Source organism: Eubalaena glacialis, chromosome 9 (assembly GCF_028564815.1).
Source record: "Eubalaena glacialis isolate mEubGla1 chromosome 9, mEubGla1.1.hap2.+ XY, whole genome shotgun sequence".
Taxonomy (NCBI): domain Eukaryota; kingdom Metazoa; phylum Chordata; class Mammalia; order Artiodactyla; family Balaenidae; genus Eubalaena; species Eubalaena glacialis.
Genome location: NC_083724.1, coordinates 103,133,099 through 103,149,603, shown reverse-complemented (window position 1 = coordinate 103,149,603; position 16,505 = coordinate 103,133,099). Strand labels below are relative to the sequence as shown.

General features: G+C 42.5%; 1 protein-coding gene across 2 annotated transcripts in view; it reads right to left on the bottom strand.

The window, feature by feature from the left end:
- ROR2 (receptor tyrosine kinase like orphan receptor 2) overlaps positions 1 to 16,505 on the bottom strand; it is a 219,026-nt gene that overhangs the window by 51,582 nt on the left and 150,939 nt on the right. The window lies entirely within an intron of this gene.

The following is a 16,505-nucleotide window of genomic DNA, read 5'->3' as shown; positions in this document are numbered from 1 at the left end:
TTCCAGCAAAACAAGGCCCTGTTGTTGCTTCCTGAGAAACAAGGGCAGTATTTACATTCTGAAGTTAACAGTCTTCATCCTCCTACAGTGCAGAACAGCCATCTTTACTCAAGATGCTGCACCTCCTAAAATTTACAAGCAAAATGTAACAGGGGCAAATGTGAACCTGGGGTATGGGGACAAGTGAGACCAGGGTCTAGTGCCTCGGCAGATTCCAACAGGATTTCTCCTGGCCCTAAAAGGGTCAAGAACAACCCGAAGGAAAAAAAAAATGAAACAAACGTAAAACAGAAACAACAAAAACTGCCACCCACACGTCAAAGTGTCACTATTAGTTACCTGAAATTATATAGGTAATTTAAATGTCCTCTTTTATTTTATTTTTCAATATCTTTACAACAAACAAGCATCAAGCTTTTAACTGACATAATTCACATACCACAAAAGTCCGCACTTTAAAGTCTATAATCAAGTGGTTTTTAATATATTCACAAGGTTGTTCAACCATCTCCACTATGTAATTCTGCAATATTTCCTCACCTCCAAAAGTAACCTTGCTCCCATTAGCAGTCCCCCAGAATCCCACCTCCCCCAGACCCTGTAACCACTAACCTGCTTTTTGTCTTTATGGATTTATCTGTTTGGGCCATTTTATATAAATGGAATCATACAATATGTGGGCTTTTGAACAAACATTAATTTTATTAGGTTTTTAAAATTTCATGCCCAAAAAGAGAAAAAAAAAAAAGAAGGCTGGAGAGAAGCACACTGTACTAGGTGATTAGCAAAGGCCATTAAATGCTACATCAGCACATCAGACCACTGCCCAGACCCTGTGGGGAGGTTTTGGCTGCCCAAGTAGACAGGATGTGGAGGATGCATGGGAGACACAGTGATGACTAAAGGATGAAAGACAGAGAACTATGAAAAGCCAGAGAACTAGGATTATTTATCCAAAGATATGACGGTTTAGGAGCTGAAAGTCTCACTCGGAAGAGACCAGCACACGTTCACATTCCTGCTGTAGATAAGACATGGCTCGTGACAAGAACTAAGGAAGGATTTCATCACTGTGAGTTTAGGGGCCACCAAAATGAATGCAGCATTGAGAACTCGTGTCATCTGCTTTCTCCTCGACTAGCATGTTCTTCTGCAGGTCACCAGGGCCGGACAAATGACCTCTATCCACCTTCTTCACCCCATAACCCACCCTGGCAATTACTGCCAGCCCAGTTCAGTCAGTGACTGGTCCAAGGTGGTGTGAGTCCAGTCAGATCTCCCACATGGCTGTCCTGAGTGCTTCTTTACACAAAGGTCCCCTTGGGTTTACCTGGTGCCGGTACCCTCACCCCAGCTGGCTGACTGGAGATGGGGAAGACCTAAAGAGAGAAAAGGTTCTGGGAGGATTTGGCTGCCCTAACTCCTCAGGACTTAATTATTGTTTTCTGAAAACCAGGCTACTACTTGGAGCAAATCTACATGTCCTTCGTTTTGGTAAAATACTAAAAGTTGTACTAACACCACACGTGTCCATGAAGAATGTGAATTCATGAGGGCTTCCTTGGTGGTGCAGTTGTTAAGAATTGCCTGCCAATGCGGGGGACACGGGTTCGAGCCCTGGTCCGGGAAGATCCCACATGCCGCGGAGCAACTAAGCCCGTGTGCCACAACTACTGAGGCCCGCGCGCCTGGAGCCCGTGCTCCGCGGCAGGAGAGGCCACTGCAATGAGAAGCCCACGCGCGGCGACGAAGAGTAGCCCCCGCTCGTCACAGCTAAAGAAAAGCCCGTGTGCAACAACAAAGACCCAACGCAGCCAAAAATAAAAATAAGTTAAAAAAAAATAAACTTATTTAAAAAAATGTGAATTCATGACGCTCTAACTTTTTCCATTGGATGTGAGTGATCTTCACTGTAAAAAAACACACAGGGCGACAGTGTAAAGCTACCGGAAAACTCAAACCTTTGATAGCATCAATCAGGTAGTGATCATTAACTCTTTATTAGTTTTTTGATGTTTAAAGAAAGGAGAGCATTTAATATGGAAAAATTTAAGTGTGGCTGGTTGCCATGCAATGATACATTAAGTGTATAATTTGATCCATGTCAAAATTACACTTTAAAACCTAGAGCAAAGACTAACTACAATGTGGTAACCAGAGTGGGATCCTAGAACAAAAAAAGATATCCAAAAGTCCAAAGAAAGATGAATAGTATGGATTTTAGTAAAGAATAATGCGTTGATCTTGACATATACGCTGTGACAAAGGTACCGCACTAATATAAGATTTAATGCTAAGAGGAAGCAGAGTATGAGGAATATGCAAACCCTCTGCCCTATCTTCACACAGTAAAAAGTTTATTGAAGAACAATTAAACATTCTTCCACACTGGTCAAGCACTTAACCAAGGCTCACACGTAAAGAAGAGCTGTAGGAAAGACCCTATCTCCAAACAGCCTTAATGGTGCAAGCCAGGCATGAATGTTAACCACGTGAACAGAATACGACACAGATTCACAGAATCTGATACAGTTTATTCAAAGATTCAACAGCATAACAGTGAATGCTCAGTAATTAAATCACTTTTGAGAATATCGGGTTTTGAGCAAAATTTTACGTTAATTGTCATGGCATGGCGATACTGGCTCCTAACCTGATACTTAGCGTGTATTCTTAGCAGCACTTATCACTGTCCCGTATATTCAGGGCTGAACCAATTGGTGTCTGAAGAAAGACCAGATGAAAGGATGCATTGTTGATGTCGCTGGGCTGGTTAAGAAATCAGGGTTTCCCACAAGCCCGCAATAGCTGGAAATGCACGTCCGGCCCAAATGTGTGCAAATTCTGAGTAATTAGAAACCGTGCCTCAGTCAAACAAGATGTCCTACAGACCTTCTCTCAACACAGGCCTCTAATGTGACATCTTGATTTAAGGCATCGATAAGGTAAGAGAAATTTATATCTGCAAAGTACAAGTGGGTCTGTTCTGATTCTCAGGCTCCTTCTCTGGTCTTAAAATACAGCTCTCTCATTAAGAGCAGAGACATGATTAAGAGAGAGTTTACTAATGAAGTTCAACCCACACCCTTGGATTTGAGCTCATGTGCTACTCTGTTTTTGATTTGTGTTTCTCTTAAAAAATGTTTTGTTATTCAGACTATTCACCCATTAATCTCTACCTGTTGATGTGAATCGGTACACTTGTTGTGATTTAATTATATGCAGTCTCTGGCCTATTTGGACAACTTCAAAGCAGCCTCCTTTTAATTAGTGAGGGTATTTCATTCACCAAAGCTTTGCATTCTTGGATTTGGTCATCCTTAATGATGGTGTAATTTCCAGAATATGAGAACGAACAGCAGTCAGGGCACATGGGTAAAAGACCACAGCCTGGAAGGGAGGACCGTGCGGCAGGCCAGGAGCCTCTGGAAGGGCAAGCATGGATTTTATGATTAGCTGTGCTGCATGAAAAGTCAGCACATCCACTGGCAACTGGAAACGTCCATAATGTGTTCCAGAACAATCACTTAGCTCAGCAACACATCAAATCGAAAACATCCGTGATGCTGGAAATGCAACAATTAAGGAAAAGAATGAATAACTGGAAAGGAACAGAGTATAGAATCCTAAAAGGTGAGTCCATCAGCCTGGGAACTGGGCCAGAGAAAGTATGTCCATAGTAAAGAGACTCGATAATGTTTCTGGGAATGTGCTTATTAAAACGTCACACCGTGTGTCTCAACTGCCAGCTAGAAAACCACACGGCGTTCAAGGTGAGCTGCCAGTATCTAATCGGCAGTAGTCTTAACAGTCTGTAATCTTTCATTTCGTTATTTTGAACTTTGAGTTGAGTAAATATTAGCCTCTGGGTCTACATTCCTTAAGGGGCTGACCTAACTCTGCTCTGGAAATACAAAGTTAAATCCAACAACCTGAAAATGGAGTGACCAGTGTCTCTCACCAATTTAACCTTTACTTTGATTCTACTTCCACAGCAAAAATATCAAACCCCCAAATGAGTCCAGGCACAGGCCCAACGCTCTCCAATATTGCCGTCATAACGCTTTTTCTACCTCTGTCACAGACAGCCCCCCAGAACCCCCAACAGAGGTCCCACTGTCAAGGGCCAAGTGTATAGTTGGTTGAAGGGGGAGTGAAGCTGCTCAGGAGGCTGAATTGGGGCCTTTCACTGACCTCTCTCTTTCCCAACACCTACAGCCCCTGGCCGCGGTGGCAGGGGGCCTGGCAGAGTCAGGAGGCCGGGAGACACCATACATAACAGATGCAGCTGAAAGGACGAGACCCTGACACCCTTCACTGCAACATGAGCTCTGGGGCCTGATACCACTGATGTGCCTGCTTGTTACTGCCGGTTTCTGCAAAACCGACAGAAGAGGAGCAAACAAAAATGTTGAGTAAGTACTCCGAGCTCATTCTGTTTCCACTTGGTTTCACAGAAGACTCTTTTGAGTATCAATTATTCCCATGAACACAAGGAATCACTTTTTCACCTTGAACCTCTGTAAGGTGTTTAATTAAAGGTAAGGAGGGGACTTCCCTGGTGGCGCAGTGGTTAAGAATCTGCCTGCAAATGCAGGGGACACGGGTTCGAGCCCTGATCCAGGAAGATCCCACATGCTGCGGAGCAACTAAGCCCGTGCGCCACAACTACTGAGCCTGTGCTCTAGAGCCCGCAAGCCACAACTACTGAACCCGCGAGCCGCAACTCCTGAAGCCCACGTGCCTGGAGCCTGTGCTCCGCAGCAAGAGAAGCCACCGCAAGGAGAAGCCTGCGCACCGCAATGAAGAGTAGCCCCCGCCTGCCGCAACTAGAGAAAGCCCGCGCACAGCAACAAAGACCCAACGCAGCCAAAAATAAATAAATAAATAAATTTTTTTTTTTTTAAAAAACAAGGTAAGGAGGGAAAAGATTTTTTTTTAAAGAAAAACCCTTATTAGAAAAAGAAACTGCGTATTGTCCCATGATAATGCTGGAAGTTACTTTCTGTTTGCTTCAGGGAGAGTTTTAAACTCCTCAGCTGCAGGTGCAACAGCCTTGGAACCCAGGGTTGCCTGGAGAAATCTCAGGGTGGAGTGAATGAGACCCAGAGGGAAGGGATTCTGAAGGTTTGCAGCCTCTTTCAACCAGGAGTCTATGTCCAGCCTATGTAGCCTGAAGTTGCACTCATCCCCAGAGCAGGTCGACCAGTTGGCATATTTGAAAGCAGAAGATTTGTTGGCAGTGATCACTTGGGGCTCATGGAAACAAACAAGGATATACATCTGTTATAATCAAAGATGACAGCAGTGATTTTCTTAAAGGTAGCTCCTGTATGAGTTTGCTAGGGCTGCCCCAACGAAGTGCCAGAGCCTGGGTGGCTTAAACAACAGTTCTGGAGGCCGGAAATCCAAGATCAAAGTGTTGGCAGGGTTGTTTCTCTTGCAGCCTCTCTCCTTGGCTTGTAGGTGGCCAGCTTCTCCCTGTGTCTTCACATGGTCTTCCCTCTATGCATAGACACCAGTCACAGTGGATAGAGGCCCACCCCAGTGACCTCATTTTAATTTAATTCTGTAAAGACACTATCTCCAAATAAGGTCACATTCTGAGATACTGGGGGTTAGGACTCCATTATATCTATTTTGGGGGGACACAAATCAACCCATAACAGATAGTGTTACTTATCTTCAAAGCTTCTTTATACTTAATGCTGATTTGAAAGTGACTCTTGCAACTGCATGGAGCAGGCTGACAGAGACAGAGAAAGCCTTGATGAGAAAGAATAAACAGGGGGTCTGGACTAAGTACAGAGGTGTCGGGGGTGGGCTTGCCCACATACTGAAAGGATCTGCCAACAACTTGCTAATGACTCTAGCATCCCGACTCCTTCGTTCTGAAGGTGTCCCCTCATGGCTTCCGTTGGAGACACCGCTGTCCTCTGAGCTTCATCTCCCTAAGTTTCCGGCAGCAGCCGTGGCATCTTCCCAGACCCCCTCCTCTCAGGCTGGCATTCCTTCTTTCTCATAATATTTACACCACCACCACTCTTCCCAAAGAGCGGCATGGCAGGCCCAGAGGGAATGTGTCGTGGGATCTGGAGCAGTCTGTCTGACCATTTTTGGTAATGATTCTGCTCAACATTTACACAGGGCTGCCCACTTTGTATGATGCACACCATCCGCACGACTCCCTTCACTTGACCCTCCAAGTTTGGATCCTCTCCTGCTTCAGTCTCTCTTGCGAATGTCTCCTCGTCTCTGGCCCCGTAAACGCTGCAGTGCCCCAGAGCTGGGCCTGCAAAAGCTTTCCCTCTCTTTCTGTACCTGTCCCCTTGATGACCTGGCTTTAAACGACAGCAAAATGCCCATAACTCCCCAGCACACCTTTCCGAGCTGGACCTCTCCATAAAAAGCCAGGCTCAGAAACAGGAGGACCAGCTCACGTCTCCGCTTGCACATCTAATAGACACATCACGCTCAGCTTGTCCAAACACAAACCCGGCTTTCCTCCACAGACTGCTCCCCTGCAGTCACCAGCCTCCCTAAACTCTGACTTCAGCCTTCCATGGGCTAAGGCCACACATCCTGGTTATCTCTGACTCCTTTTCCTCTCATATCCCACGCGCAATCCAACAAGAAATGCTGTTTGCTCTATCTTCAAAATACATCAGAATGCGACGCTCCTCACCCCTCCCTGCTCACACACAGTCTCAGTAGCTCCGGCTCTGCTGGATCACATGACAGCCCCCCCCAAGCCCTCCCTGGGTCCACCCTCCCCTCCCCGCTGCTCTCCATGCAGCAAACACACTTGCACCTCTAAAAGGAGCTTCAAATACCATTGCCTGAGACAGCAGGGTGAATCACAAAAGCCTGAGGCTGAGTGGAAGAAAATACACATACAAAAAACCCTGTATTGTATGATCCCACTTATACCACGTTCATAAATGGGCAAAGGCATCTGCACTGATGGAGGTCAGAAGACTGGTGACGTTGGGGGTGACGGCCGGGAAGGAGCAGGGGCTGGGTTTCTGAGAGGCTGCTGGCGTGGTCCAGTGATGTGGGGATTTATGAACTTTTATCTATGTATATTATACTTACACAAAGCTTACCACGTTGCTTCTATTTTTATCTCTCTCATATAATGCTACCTCCTGGAACAAGGCCTGCCGGGATGTTATTCAAACACTTCCCTCCACATTTGTGCACACAATCCTGCCACTTAACCTGCTTCCCATTTTTCTTTTCCCCTTAGCACTTCCAAGAGACGATTTATTCATTAGTTTATGTCTCTGTCTCCTCTTCCTGGGAGCAGGAGTTTCTGCCTGTCTGCTCACTGCTCTATCCCCAGCACCTGGAGCACAGCCGGTAGTTGCTCATTTGGTGAATGAATGAATGCTTCTGTGCTCAATAACTTCCAGCACCTTCCACCTCCTCAGAGGAGCAGCCAGAGCCCCTTCTCCACCCCCTCCACACGTGAGCGTGCATGCCTGCACACACACACACACACACACACACACACACACGCTCCTGACCTCACCTCAACCCCTTTCCCCTTCACTCTCCAGGAACAGTTCCAGCTCCTTTTCCCTCTGGGGTTTGCATTTCCTTTTCCCTCTGCCTGGAAAACTCTTCCCCAGACCTCCCTGTAGCTCACCCCTTACTTCCTCTGCTCCAAGCTTCACTCATAAACAAGGCCTCCCCTGAAAGCCTGTATTGAAAGCCCCTAAGGCCCACACGTGGCCTGCCCTGTCCGTGTCTGTCTCACATCAGAAGAGGGTGGCCTCCATGATGCCAGGCTCTGGGTGACCATCTGGTGTCCACCACCTGGAACCCTGGCATGCAGGAAGCACTCCATGACCATGTGAGGAATAAACAAACATGGGCAGTGTCCTGGGACCATCATGCTCATGTGTGAGGAGAAGCCCTGAGTTTCACCTCACATTTTGAGGGATGGAGCTCATACCTGCTCCAAGCATGGGCAGTGCCCACCCCACCAGCACCTCCTCCTACATCATGTCAGCTCCTCTTCCCACAGGCAGACGATGGTGCCGCAACTCTGCTGCCCCGGGACGGGCTGCTCCTCCAAACCACTAGTGAACACTGCCCTGCTCGAAGGCGCTCAGACCTGAGATTCCTGGCAGTGCCCCAAGGAGCGCCACCAGGCCCACATTCCACAATCTCTCTGACAACATGCCCTTTTAAATGAGCATATGCATCTTTACAACTCCAAATGAATAAAAAGAAGCTTTTACAATTTTAAAACCATACCATGTGCTACTCAAACATAAAAAGGGCCAACTGTTGATACACACCTCACAGTGGGTGCATCTCACATGCATCTGGCTAAGTGAAGAGGCCAGACTCACAGGGGAATGTACTGGAGAATCAACTTCCAGAATGGCGGCATGAGGATATTGATGAACTCACTTTCCCTCCAGAATAGCAAAAATGCAGGCTAAACAACTAAAACCAACCATTTAAGAACTCAGATAATGAACCAGAGCCACAGAATGAACTGAAAAATCATCTGTCCAAGAGAAGTAATGGAACCTTAGCAAGATGGCGGGGCTGTGCTGGTTTAAAGTGGGCTGTGACCATCTTCTCTCCCTCCCCAGCAGCCCTGCAGGTGGCCGGCAGATCTGAAGCTTTTGAAGCTCTGTTAAAAGTGCCATCCCATAGTCACTATTTTGTCTGGACTTGCAGCAGTCTGGGAAATCTCTAAGTTTGACTCAGAGCTGGGCTGGCCTGGGGTCGTGGGGAGGGTGGCAGGTGGTGTCTGTCCCTGGAACGTTACGCAAACAACAACAAGCTGCTGACAACACTTCAGCTGCCTAATGCTGTGACTACAACTGCAGTAAACTTGAGCCCAGCCCAGGATTTAACAGGAAATCCAGAAGAACTAGAGGACTTCAGGGCACTTCAAAAGCGCTGATGTATTTCCAGGGTCAAAAAGGCTGTGCACACATGGAAGGCTATGTACATGCCCAAGGAAGACCTGCAAAAGGAGAAGACACCAGTCCCTCATCTCTGGTGCAATCAAGAAGTGATGGCTAATGTACACCTGAAACTAACACGACATTGTAAATCAACTATACTCCAATAAAAAATTTTTTAAAAACGAAGTGACAGCTAAGGGCTGATGTTTGATGGCATGCCTTCTCACAAGATCCCCTGGGCAAAAAGTGCAAGAAAATCTCATGACCAGTGACTGGCTAATCACACAACTATACTGACTCAGATGTCATCCCTAGGAATCAAGCCTTAAAAATGTAAGGGATCTTATGTTAAGTGTTCTTACCACACACACGCAAAATAACAGTAATTATAACCACAACAATAAATAAAGAGGGCACGAGGAAACTTGTGGAGGAGATGGACATGTTTATGGCATAGATTGTGGTGATGGTTTCGTGGGCTTATACTTCTCTCCAAACTTATCAAGTTGTATATATTAAATATGTACAGCTTTTTGAATGTCAATCATACCTCTATAAAGTGGTTTAAAAAAATGAAAATAACTTAAAAAAATAATAGATAACTCAGTGGTTATACATTAGAGGGAATACAGAAACTTTAGAATTAGTAAAGGAAAGCCGCTAAACAAATGAACAGTAATAGAAAAAACACCAACAATATCCAAAATGAAACAAAAACAAAACCACAGCAGCAACAAAAAACTTTGAAGGGCTTGAAGAATTTGCTACCAGTGTTGTTGAAACAATATGTAATATGACCAGTTTAAAAAAAAGAACTACAAAGACACATGACGAAAGAGGAAAGTATGCCACATACATAGGAAGGAAAAAAACACCCAACAGAAAAGGGAGCCCCTGAGGAACCAACCCAATAAATAAGTTCAAAGAACTAAAGAAAAGAATATCTAAAGAATTAAGGGGACTCAAAATGGATTAAAGACCTAAATGTAAGGCCAGACACTATCAAACTCTTACAGGAAAACATAGGCAGAACACTCTATGACATAAATCACAGCAAGATCCTTTTTGACCCAGCTCCTAGAGAAATGGAAATAAAAACAAAAATAAACAAATGGGACCTAATGAAACTTAAAAGCTTTTGCACAGCAAAGGAAACCATAAACAAGACCAAAAGACAACCCTCAGAATGGGAGAAAATATTTGCAAATGAAGCAACTGACAAAGGATTCATCTCCAAAATTTACAAGCAGCTCATGCAGCTCAATAACATAAAAACAAACAACCCAATCCAAAAATGGGCAGAAGACCTAAATAGACATTTCTCCAGAGAAGATATACAGATTGCCAACAAACACATGAAAGAATGCTCAACATCATTAATCATTAGAGAAATGCAAATCAAAACTACAATGAGATATCATCTCACACCGGTCAGAATGGCCATCATCAAAAAATCTAGAAACAATAAATGCTGGAGAGGGTGTGGAGAAAAGGGAACACTCTTGCACTGTTGGTAGGAATGTAAATTGATACAGCCACTATGGAGAACAGTATGGAGGTTCCTTAAAAAACTAAAAATAGAACTACCATATGACCCAGCAATCCCACTACTGGGCATATACCCTGAGAAAACCAGAATTCAAAACGAGTCATGTACCAAAATGTTCATTGCAGCTCTATTTACAATAGCCAGGACATGGAAGCAACCTAAGTGTCCATCAACAGATGAATGGATAAAGAAGATGTGGCACATACATACAATGGAATATTACTCAGCCATAAAAAGAAACAAAATTGAGTTATTTGTAGTGAGGTGGATGGACCTAGAGTCTGTCATACAGAGTGAAGTAAGTCAGAAAGAGAAAAACAAATACCGTATGCTAACACACATATATGGAATCTAAGAAAAAAAAAAAAAAAGGTCATGAAGAACCTAGGGGTAAGACAGGAATAAAGACACAGACCTACTAGAGAATGGACTTGAGGATATGGGGAGGGGGAAGGGTAAGCTGTGACAAAGTGAGAGAGTGGCATGGACATATATACACTACCAAACGTAAAATAGATAGCTAGTGGGAAGCAGCCGCATAGCACAGGGAGATCAGCTCGGTGGTTTGTGACCACCTAGAGGGGTGGGATAGGGAGGGTGGGAGGGAGGGAGATGCAAGAGGGAAGAGATATGGGAACATATGTATATGTATAACTGATTCACTTTGTTATAAAGCAGAAACTAACACACCATTGTAAAGCAATTATACTCCAATAAAGATGTTAAAAAAAAAAAAGAATTAAGGGGAATTACAACAAATTTATTTCAATAAATAGAGAATATCAATAAAGTGATAGAAATTTAAAAACTCAAATAGAAATTCTACAGTTGAACGTACAATAACTGAAATTCACCAGGTGGGCTCAACAACAAATTTGAGATGGTAGAAGAGAGAATCAGTGAACTGGAAGACAGTTTACTGTTTTTACTGGGATAGAGATTGTACAGTCTGTAAAGAAGAAAATAAAACAAATGAAGAAAAATAACAGAGCCTAAGAGACCTGTGGGACACTATCAAAAGTACCAACACGGGACTTCCCTGGTGGTGCAGTGGTTAAGAATCCGCCTGCCAATGCAGGGGACACAGGTTCGAGCCCTGGCCTGGGAGGATCCCACATGCTGCGGAGCAACTAAGCCCGTGCGCCACAACTACTGAGCCTGCGCTCTAGAGCCCGTGAGCCACAACTACTGCAGCCCATGCACCTAGAGCTCATGCTCCGCAACAAGAGAAGCCACTGCAATGAGAAGCCCACGCATCACAACGAAGAGTAGCCCCCGCTTGCCAAAACTAGAGAAAGCCTGCGTACAGCAACGAAGACCCAACGCAGCCAAAAAAAAAAAAAAAAAGTACCAACAGACACATAATGGGAGTCTAGAAGAAGAGAAAGGCAGAAAAAATACCTGAAGAAATAATAACCAAACACTTACCAAATTTGATTAAAAGTATTAACTTGCACACTTAAGAAACTCAAGGAACTGTAGGTAGGGTAAGCTCTAAGATATCCACAACTAGACACATCATAAACAAACTGCTGAAAAATAAAGAATATTAAAAGCAGCAGGAGAAGTGACTCATCATGTACAAGGGATTCTCAGTAAGATTAAGAGCTGACTTCTCATCAGAAACCCAGTGTGATGACATATTTAAAATGTTGGGGAAAACAGACCATCAACCAAGAGTTCTATGTCTAGCTAAACTCTTCTTCAAAAATGAAGAAGTTAGGTCACTTCCAAACAAACAACAAAAAAAGAGAAAACGTGTTATTAGCAGACTGCTCTACAGGAAATAGTAAAGGGAGTCATTTGAGATGAAGTGAAAGAACACTGGAAGGAATTCTAATTTATACAAGAAAATAAAACAGTACCAGGAAGGTAACTTCATAGATACTATGAAAGACAATATAAACATATTTTTGTTTGTAACTCTTTTCTTCTCCTATTTGTTTTAAAAGACTACTGCATAAAACTATAATTATATAATGGTGTCAATGGACTTAAAACATATAAAGATATAATTTGTATGATACTAATAGTTCATAGAAGAGAGGAGAGAAGACTGATATGCTGGAGCAAATTATCTACTTTTGAAATTAAGTTAGTATTAATCTGAACTAGATTTTTTTAAAGTAACATGATAATAGTAATCCTTATAGCAACCACTATGAAAGTAATTTTCATAGAGAGAGAAAATATAAAGGAATTTAAAGTACACTAGGAACTATCTGTTTAACATAAAAAATGTAAGAATCAAGGAACAGAGGAACAAAAAAGGTATGACATATAGAAAACAAGTAGCAAAATGACAGAATTAAAACCTACCTTATCAGTAATTAAATTAAGTACAAATGGATTAAAAGGACAAATCAAAACACAGAAATTCGCAGAATGGATTAAAAAATTATCTGTCTACAAGAGACATTTCATATTAAAAAACACAAATAGGCTGAAAGGATATATCATGCCAACAGCAATCATAAAAAAGTTGAAATGGCTATACTAGTATCAGACAAAATAAAGTACAAGACAAAAATCATTACTAGAAACAAAGAAGAACATTTTATAATGATAAGCTGGTCAACCCATCAATCTTTATAAATGTATATGCACCTAACAACAAAGCCCCAAAATACACAAAACAAAAACTTACAGAAATAAAGGGGAACATAGAAAATTCAAAAATAATAACTGGAGACTTCAATATTCCACTTTCAATAATGGATATGAGAACTAGGCAAGGGCTTCCCTGGTGGCACAGTGGTTGAGAGTCCGCCTGCCAATGCAGGGGACACGGGTTCGAGCCCTGGTCTGGGAGGATCCCACATGCCGCGGAGCAGCTGGGCTTGTGCGCCACGGCTGCTGAGCCTGTGCTCTGGAGCCCGCGAGCCGTGACTGCTGAGGCCTGCGTGCCTAGAGCCAGTGCTCCGCAACAAGAGAAGCCACCGCAATGAGAAGCCCGTGCACCACAACGAAGAGTAGCCCCCACCTGCCGCAACTAGAGAAAGCCCGGACACAGCAACGAAGACCCAATGTAGCCAAAAATAAAAAAAATAAATTAAATAAATAAAGTTAAAAAAAAAAAGAAGAACTAGGCAAATCAGCAAGGAAATAGAAGATTAAACAATACTACAAACCAATTAGACCTAATACTATAGAACATTCCACCTCAACTGTAGGACACATTCTTCTCAAGCTTACACAGAACATTCTCCAGGATAGACCATATTCTAGGCCATACAATAGGCCTTAATAAATTTAAAAGGATTAAAATCATGCGAAGAATATTCTCTAACAAAAGGATGAAACTAGAAATTAACAAAAGAAGAGGGGCTTCCCTGGTGGCGCAGTGGTTAAGAATCCACCTGCCAATGCAGGGGACATGGGTTCGAGCCCTGGTCCGGGAAGATCCCATATGCCGCGGAGCAACTAAGCCCATGCGCCACAATTACTGAGCCTGCGCTCTAGAGCCTGTAAGCCACAACTACTGAACCTGCGAGCCACAGCTACTGAAGCCCACGTGCCTAGAGCCCGGGCTCCACAGCAAGAGAACCCACCGCAATGAGAAGCCTGCCCACCTCATTGAAGAGTGCCCCTGCTTGCCGCAACTACAGAAAGCTTGTGCGCAGCAACGAAGACCCAACACAGTCAAAAATAAATAAATAAAATAAACAAATTTTTAAAAATAAATAAATAAAAGAAGAAAATTTCGGAAATTCACAAATATGTGGAAATTAAACAAAACATACCTAAATAACCAATGAGTCACAGAAGAAATCACAATGGAGATAAGAAAATACTTTGAGATAAACAAAAATGAAACACAACATAACAAAACTTATGGAGTAGACCTAAAGAAGTGCTTACAGATAATTTTATAGCTTTAACTATCTATATTAAAAAAGGAGATCTCAAGGAGATCTCAAATCAATAACTTAATTTTACACCTTAAGGACTTATAAAAAAAGAGCAAACTACACACAAACCTAGCAGAAGGGAAAGAATCAAGATTAAAGCAGAAAATTTATTGTTAATAATAAATAAAATTATTATTTTATTTAAAATAGAGAACAGAAAAACAATAGAGAAAATCAATAAAACAATAAGTTGCTTCTTTGAAAAGATAAAAACAATGGACAACCTTTAGCTAGGGTGACCAATAAAAAGAGGAGAAAACCCAAATTATTAAAATCAGAAATGAAAGAGAGGACACTACTACCAACCTTACAGAAATAAAAAGAACTATAAGAGAATACTGTGAACAATTGTGCGCCAACAAATTAGATAATGTCGATGAAATTGACAAATCCCTACAGAAACATAAGTACTGAAACTGACTCAAGAAGAAAGAGAAAATCTGAATAGACCTATAACAAGTAAAGAGATTCGATTAGTAATCAAAAAACTTCCCACAGAGAAAAAGCATAAGACCAGATGACTTCTCTGGTGAATTCTACCGTACATTTTGAGAAGACTTAATACCAACCCTTCACAGACTCAGAAAACCGAAGAGGGGAGACTTTCCAAACCAATCTATGAGACAGTATTACCCTGATACAAAACCAGAAAAACACGTCACAAGAAAACAAAACTAAACGTCAATCTCTCTTATGAATACAGATGCAAAAGTTCTCAACAAAATACAGCATATCTTCTTTGGAGAGTTGTCTATTCCCACTAGCACATGGAATTTGAGAATCCAGAAATGACCCAAGTATATATGGAAATGGTGATTAGAAACAGGCAGTTTTTCAACTAAATGGGAAGGAATCCACAACTGGTTGGGATAGGACAGTCACTGAAAGCTGCAACTCTGTAACCTTTCATGAAAAAGTAAATTCTGGCTGATCAAAGACTTCAGCATATAATATGAAACCATGAGTCAAGTATTTGCTCAAGAATATGGAGCGCTGAAGGACATGAGAGTTTGCAAATAAATTCAAATGGCTATTAAGTCTATGAAAAGACTCAACACCACAGTGTTAACTCAACAAAGGTGAACTGAAATGGGAGACTTATGTTCACGTGTCACATTGGAAAGGAAAGGAAGCAGGCACTCCTTCTCTGGCCTAGGGCGTGCAGAGTTCCTCAGAATCTCTGCCACAGCAGGTGTCCATCTCCCCAAACCAATCAGGTCCCTGTGCAGCAATTCCACAGTCAGGAGTTTATCCTCCAGGTACTCTACAGGTGCAAAGTCACAACTCTAAGAATGCTTGTTCCAGCCCTTGCTGTCACAGCAGAAGATGGGAGACACGCAAATACTGATTGAGCCAGTATTGGTTTGACACAGAATGGTTAAATGTAATAGGTAATAATAAACATGGTACATAAATAATAATGATAGCAATTGTCACAAATTTTAAGCCCTTAACCAGTGCTGGGCGCCAAACCCCTTCTCATGGATTATTTGTCTAACCCTCAAAGGACCCTATGAGCTTCTATGGTCACCCCCAATCATTGATAAAGAATTTTAAATGTCTATATTTCGGGATTGCAGCATGAAGTAAATCTGTGTATAAGATGCAGAAAGATGATGAAGACAGACTCAGGTGTGAGCAAAGCAAGATAAAACTGAGTGTACACAGCCACTCCTGATCACACACAGGCTGCTGGCCTATTTACAGTTGCTGAAGCTACATAAGAAACAGATCACTTTGGAGGGGGAAACAGGGTGAGCCTGTGTCTGAATTGTTTCAGCACACTCAGCCTTCTCCTTTTCAAAAAAAACAAAAACAAAAAAAAACACCTAATTTTTTTTAGAGTAAAACAAAATACTTCACATTGGAAATTCTTTGGTTTTTTAAAAGAATGTTAACAATTTAACAAATTATATAACAAAATATCTACTGCACAAAAAGAGATGAAGCTGTACTGAGAATTTCCCTGCATGCCTCTCCCCCATGCATTTGAAACAACTTGAAGATAGAGTCTTTATATTCTATTTCCTGAATTTCTTCCACTGCAGTGGATACCACTGCATGATGTCTAACTTCTTCAACAAAAAAGCAAGGAGTCTGCGACATCAACGT